Source organism: Sander lucioperca, chromosome 4 (assembly GCF_008315115.2).
Source record: "Sander lucioperca isolate FBNREF2018 chromosome 4, SLUC_FBN_1.2, whole genome shotgun sequence".
In the NCBI taxonomy this organism is placed as follows: domain Eukaryota; kingdom Metazoa; phylum Chordata; class Actinopteri; order Perciformes; family Percidae; genus Sander; species Sander lucioperca.
In genome coordinates this window covers 42,266,822-42,273,408 of record NC_050176.1, presented here as the reverse complement: position 1 = coordinate 42,273,408, position 6,587 = coordinate 42,266,822, and positions in this window count along the sequence as shown.

Below are 6,587 nucleotides of genomic sequence, written 5' to 3'. Positions count from 1 at the left end.
ATTTCTGGATTTTATGAAGCAATATCACATCTGTCAAACGGCGCCCTGCTCACCCGTATTGCAGTCGGGCCCGGACCAGCCCTCCAGACACGTCTTGTTGCCGTTGTGGTCACACTCGTAGTGTCCAAAGTAGTCGTCCCGCGGGCGGCAGGACTTGAGGCGGTCCCGGAAGTGGAAGCGAGCGGCGGCGCCGTTGTGCTCCAGACTCAGGTTCGGGTTGATCATCCCCGAGTGCACCGCCTTCTTGATCACTGCGCTGCCCGCCGCATCTGGAGACAGGAAACATCATATATATATATATATATATATACACATACATACATATATACATATATATATATATATATATATATATATATATATATATATATATATGTGTGTGTGAGAGCTTGTGTGTGTGTGTGTGTGTGTGTGTGTGTGTGTGTGTGTACCTTTGTCACACAGCTGTCCTCCATAGTTTGTGTCACAGAGACACTGCCAGGGTTCCACACAGCTGCCGTGAACACAGCCGGGGTAACGGACACACTGATCACAGTACTCACCCCGCCAGCCGTCCCGACATCTGACACACACACACACACACACACACACACACACACGTAGTTTGGTTCATGTTGCTTTCTGTACGTAGAGTCACATCATGTCTGTGTGTGTGTGTGTGTGTGTGTGTGTGTGTGTGTGTGTGTGTGTGTTGGTTGTTACTTGCACTCTCCAGGAGTATTACAGGAGCCGTGTTCAGAGCTGCAGCCCTGTCTGCAGATCGCTGCAGAGAGAAAAGTAAAACACACACATTGATAGGTTGATTATTTATCCTGCAGATTACAGATCACTGAAGGGGGAGGTCGTTCATCTGGCTGGGGCAGGGGGCGGTGAAAGTGATCCCGGGGTCGGCCTCTCCTTTTCTTTCCACGCCCACCCCAGGCATCAGGGAAACCAGGCCAGTCACGGCCGAGGAGGGCTGTCACGGGAAGCTCAGGCAGCATCCCTACCAATAAAGGCCAGGAACCGGAGGTATCTTGAACAACCACCCGGACATACCCATGAACACAGGAGATGGGTAGCGTGGTAGTTGGTCCAGGGGGTACTCCTTCCAAGACGTCTGAGCGAATCAGAGTCGAGTAGTGCTTGGACGGGTCGGCCCTGAATGTGCACCCGGCGGGTGGGAACCCGTATTGGTTGGGAAGTATGGATAACACAGCCAGCAAGCCATGTCCTGGCAGGGGGGACGAATGCCTGGATCTGTAGGCATGGGCTCATCTCTTGGGTGTGGCGGGCCACGTGGTACAGGTTGGTGAATTGTGGGGGAAGGACAAGGAGAGGAAATCCCTGTGTCACGTCTCTGGGACCTCATTGTTGTGGCACCTCGTTCACTGGGACCATCACGCATCAGGGCATTGGTAGCAATTGCTCGTTGTGTGGCGTCAGCCATCTGAGCAGGGTTTTCAGCAGCAGCCAGGCTCACAATGCGGCGCTCTGACTTAGGGAGGGCACGTAAGAAGCGATCCATCGCAACTGGAGAGAGACCGAGCCGGAGCAAAATTTCCTGTTTCAGGGTGTCATAGTTCCTTGCATTTGGCCAAGGCAAAGTCTGATAGGCTCGTTGTGCTTCACTCCTAAGGTATGGGGCAAGAACATCTGCCCAATTAGCACAAGGCCACCGTTCCCTGGTGGCAGTCTGTTCAAAGGTGCAGAGATATGCTTCCACGTCATCGTCCGCAATGAGCTTTGAGGTGGGAGCGGGAAACATCATGAGCGGTTTGGGGACCCAGAGGTCCACCGGGGTCTTGCATCCGCAGGAGTTGCTGAGTCAGGGCACCGAGGGCTGTTGTGATTTGCTGTGATTCCTGCTGGCCCTGGACGAGCGTCTGCAGGATAACCTGCATGGGGTGAAGCAGTTGGATCCATTCTTCTCATGCCCACATTCTCCACCAGTGTGGCGGGACAAGAATGGACCAGAATCAAATTGCAGTGAAAACCCACTAAGTTGGATGCTTTATTTTTCTTTGTACAGCAAAATAAAGAGTGCAGCGGTGTAGCTCCCTTGTGGCGTGGCTAGTGTGCAGGGTTGGTTTAGGTATTGGGGAATTCAGCTGGGTAGGCGAGGTGCAGTAGAAGGGCTCAACGGTGAAGTTGGGCAAGGAGGGGACAGGAGACCTTGAGTTCCAGTGGAAATTGATAAGTCATTCGGCTCCAGTTGTCCTTGGCTTGATTTACGGGCTTTCTGGGTGCAGAACACAGAGTAGTGGTTAGCTTGAGTGGCAAAGACGTGGCTCCTTTTGTCCTGGCCTAACGAGGGCAAACGAAAGGCAGCTGGAGGCTGTGATCAGTGATTGCCAGCCGTGCCTTGTTGTAGGCTGGCTTCTTGGCCATGTGCTTGTTTTTCCACACACAATGGGAGACCTTTGAAGGCGTGTACCCGGCATGGCAACGACTCAGGGGCCATTTGGCCACACTGGCTGAAGGTGGACACAGTCACTTGCGAAGTTGCAATTTTGTCAACAAGCTGTCCACTATCTGGACTATCTCCTTCATGATGGGTGTAGATGTTTGTCACTTAATAGAGTGAAGGTCATCAAGGACATGCAGAAACCCAAAACACAGAAAGAAATGTTGTCTTTCTTGGGACTTGTCAACTATTGTCGACCATGGCTGCCTGAACATGCAAAGTGGGATGCTATACTAAGAGCAGCTACGCTGAAGGACAAACCTGCTACTATTCAGTGGACAGAGGACATGAAGTATGCCTTCAGACATGTAAAGTTTCTGATGTGCTCTGCGCCAGAGTTGGGTTTACCATGTTATAAACTGACTTTTCATTTGTACGTGGCAGAAGATGGAAATGTGGCTATGGCTGTATTGGCTCAGAAACATGGCGATAAATTGAGACCAGTAGGCTATTACTCTAAGATGTTGCCTTTAATTGTTAAAGGCATGGTAGCTTGTTTGAGAGCAGTTGCAGCGGCTGCAATCATGTTGGAGAAGGCCAAAATCATTGTACTAGGATATCTGATGATTTCACATACCACACATACAATAAACATTGTTCTTCTTTGCGATTGTATGGATGTAATTAATTCCACATCTAGTATTCGATCTGATTTACAACAGACACCATTAGAACAGAATGATATGATTCTTTACTGTGAATGCTCGTCAATGCGAACGCAAGATAATACTATTTTTTCAGCCTATGCAGTTGTGAATGATGAAGGTAAATGTCTGGAAGCTTTCCGGTTACCTGTTAGGTCAGCACAGGCTGCAAAGTTAATTGCTTTAAAGCAGCCATATTATGCTCATTTTCAGGTTCATAATTGTATTTTAAGGTTGTACCAGAATAGGTTTACATGGTTTAATTTTCAAAAAACACCATATTGTTGTTGTACTGCACCGCTCTCTCTCACTGCTGCAGATCCTCTTTTCAGCTGGTCTCTGTTTTAGCTACAGAGTGAGACCTCTTTTCTTCTTCTTCTTCTGTACTATCTTTGATTGCACTGCACATGCCCAGTAGCTCAGATGTAGATCATGTCAGCTAGCTAGCTCCATAGACAGTAAAAGAAAGGCTGTTTCTACAACTTCGGTCAGTTACAAGGCAGGATTAGCTGGGAGACTTCTAAATGAGGGCGCACATGGAAGTAGTTCTTTTGTAGATTATGGTGAACTTGTGTGTGTTGTAGCAGTGCTTTGCTACTGAGAACGAGGTAGCATGCTAGCGTTAGCATGCTAACGCTACGAGCTAATGGTTGCGGTTAGCCTGCTTGTTTCGGCTTGTGACGTCACAAGCGGTGCCGATTTTGACCAGCTCACCCAGAGACTGAAGGCAGGACACATTCAGAAACCGTATCTCACTCTAAACAGCATGGATGGATTTTTTTCAAAGTTTGTATGTGTGTGGAAGCACCAGAGACACAACATAACACCCCAAATCCCAGAAAAAGTGATTTTTTCATAATATGGGCACTTTAACACGAGCATGTGTGTTGGCAGAGAACAAAAGGGTTACAATATATACGGACAGCAAATATGCCTTTTCTGCTGCTCATGATTTTAGTAAGATATGGGAGAATAGAGGATTCACTACAGGAGGCAAACCGATACAACATGCTGAATTGATCAAGGAATTGCTGGCAGCAATGATGTTACCCCAAGAGATAGCAATTGTTAAGTTCCAGGGTCACGCAAGAGATGGCTCAAGGGTTGCCATTGGGAATAATCTTGCTGACGATTGCGTAAAAAAAGCTGTAGTGGATTTGGTGTTTCCACCCTGGCTGAAAGAAGTAGGCACGTACACACGAGTCACAGAGCCACCTTTACTAAAAGTGACTTAGTGGAATTTCAGAAACAGGCACCAGAGACTGAAATTAGGGGGTGGAAACAGAAGGGGTGTATACAGGATAAAGGAGGATTATGGAAGACTGTGGACGGTAGAACTGCATTACCAAAAGTTTAATTTGATGCAATGTTACAGTTTGTACATGGAAATACACACATAGGAACAGACGGAATTGTAAAGTATATTTCAAAGATTTTCTTTGCAATCGGCTTGGAACATTATGCAAGGGAATTTGTAAGAAGATGTATTGTATGTGCTAGATGTAATCCTGATATATGTGTTATATATATATATATATATATATATATATACAGGTAACATCAGACATATACAGGTAACATCAGACAGACAGGTAAAATCTCCCTCCTTATATACCTGCTTATAAAACAACGTGTAGAGCTGCAAAGATTGATTAATTAGTTGTCAACTATTAACTTAATCTCCAAGTATTATTTTAGGATAATCGATTAATCTGTTTAAAGTTTGAGTCACTTCTCTGAATGCATGTTGTTAAATGTGAATATCTTCTAGTTTCTTCTCTCCTCTGGGACAGGAAACTGAATATCTTTGAGTTGTGGACAAAACAAGACATTTGAGGACGTCATCTTGGGTCTTTGGGAAACTCTGATCCACATTTTATTGACAGAACTGATCCATTCATCCAGAACATTATGTCAATGTCAAAGTAAATGTTCTTTTTATAGCAGCTTTCATCACAAGTGAACCCAAAGTGTTAAATTAAATCCACATTATCCATATAATCCACACATGAAAACAAGCGCCTGTGTGTGTGTGAGGCTGTGTGTGTGTGTGTGTGTGTGTGTGTGTGTGTGTGTGTATGTGTGAGCCTGTGTGTGTGAGAGAGAGTGTGTGTGTATATATATATATATATATATATATATATATATATATATATATATATATATATATATATATATATATGTGTGTGTGTGTATGGCCCAAAGGAGTGTCTAATTGTGTTTAATGTTGTCTGTTGATTGTTGGAGCAGACGATGTAAGACAATGTACTGTGTGAACAGACAAAGTTTGATCTTATCTTATATAACATCATATCTGCTGATTTACTCCCCTACATCTTCATATCTCTCAGCCTTCTAAGCGAGCTAACAGACGCCACATTTCTGGCTCCATGTTTGGACTACAACTCCAATGAACTCCAGCGATGGTTGCAGACGGGCTCCGTCTCCGAGTCTCGTCCTCGGCTGGAATATTCCAGAGAGTTTAGAGAAAGGGTGAAGCTGCTCTGTGGTATTTCACCGGCGGGGGGGAAAGTGCGGTCGGGCTGAGGGTGACGGCGTCCGTTTAACCGCCGTGCAGCTGGACCGACAGAGCTCGGTAACAGCGTCGGCCTGGAAGCAAACTGTGACTCTTCACATCACCACGGGGAGTGAATAACAGCGCTAAAAATAACACAGAGGCAGCAGAATTTAAAAGAAGACAGAAAGGAAGAGCTAACCTCAGAAAGGATCTGGTCCACGGACGATGTTTCAGCAAATATTCAAAGCTGGCACTTTATCGATGAATACCGGCGGAGCTGGGGAGCCCAAACATGGAACACCTGCTGATGAGTTCAGGTTCACTTCCATCTCCATCATCCGTGAGTATACTATTTTTAGCCTTTATTACAGAGATGTTCTTGTCTCGTATCCACACTACTGTGGCGTTTTTGCTTCTTTCTTGTCAAAGACAGTCAAAGCTCCTATCCTGCACCCGGTGCAGAGCGGCACAAAGCGTCCAGCGCCCACATCGTTTAAATAGCAAATGCACCTGCACCAGGCGCTTCACGCTGTGCGCTCAGATTGGTAAAATAGGGCCCAGAAAGAAAAAGTATTTTCTTCTTAGAATTAGATTATTATATAAGACAGTCAAGAGTCTGAGGCTACGTTTACACCTCGCGTCCACACTACTGCTGGGTCTCTCCGAGCCCCTAAAACTTTTTCCTTTGGAAACACCGCTCCCCCCGTTTTAGGTTGTTTCATTTGAGTTGTAGTCCAAACATGGAGCCAGAAATGTGGCGTCTGTTAGCTCGGTTAAATGGCTGAGAGATACGAAGATGTAGGGGTGTAATATGTATATATGATGTTATATAAGATAAGATCAAAACTTATTAACATTGTCTTACATCGTCTGCTCCAACATTAAAACCATCTGAATGGACCATACAGCACTCACCATACAGCGCTCATCATACAGCGCTCATCATACAGCGCTCATCATACAGCGCTCATCATACAGC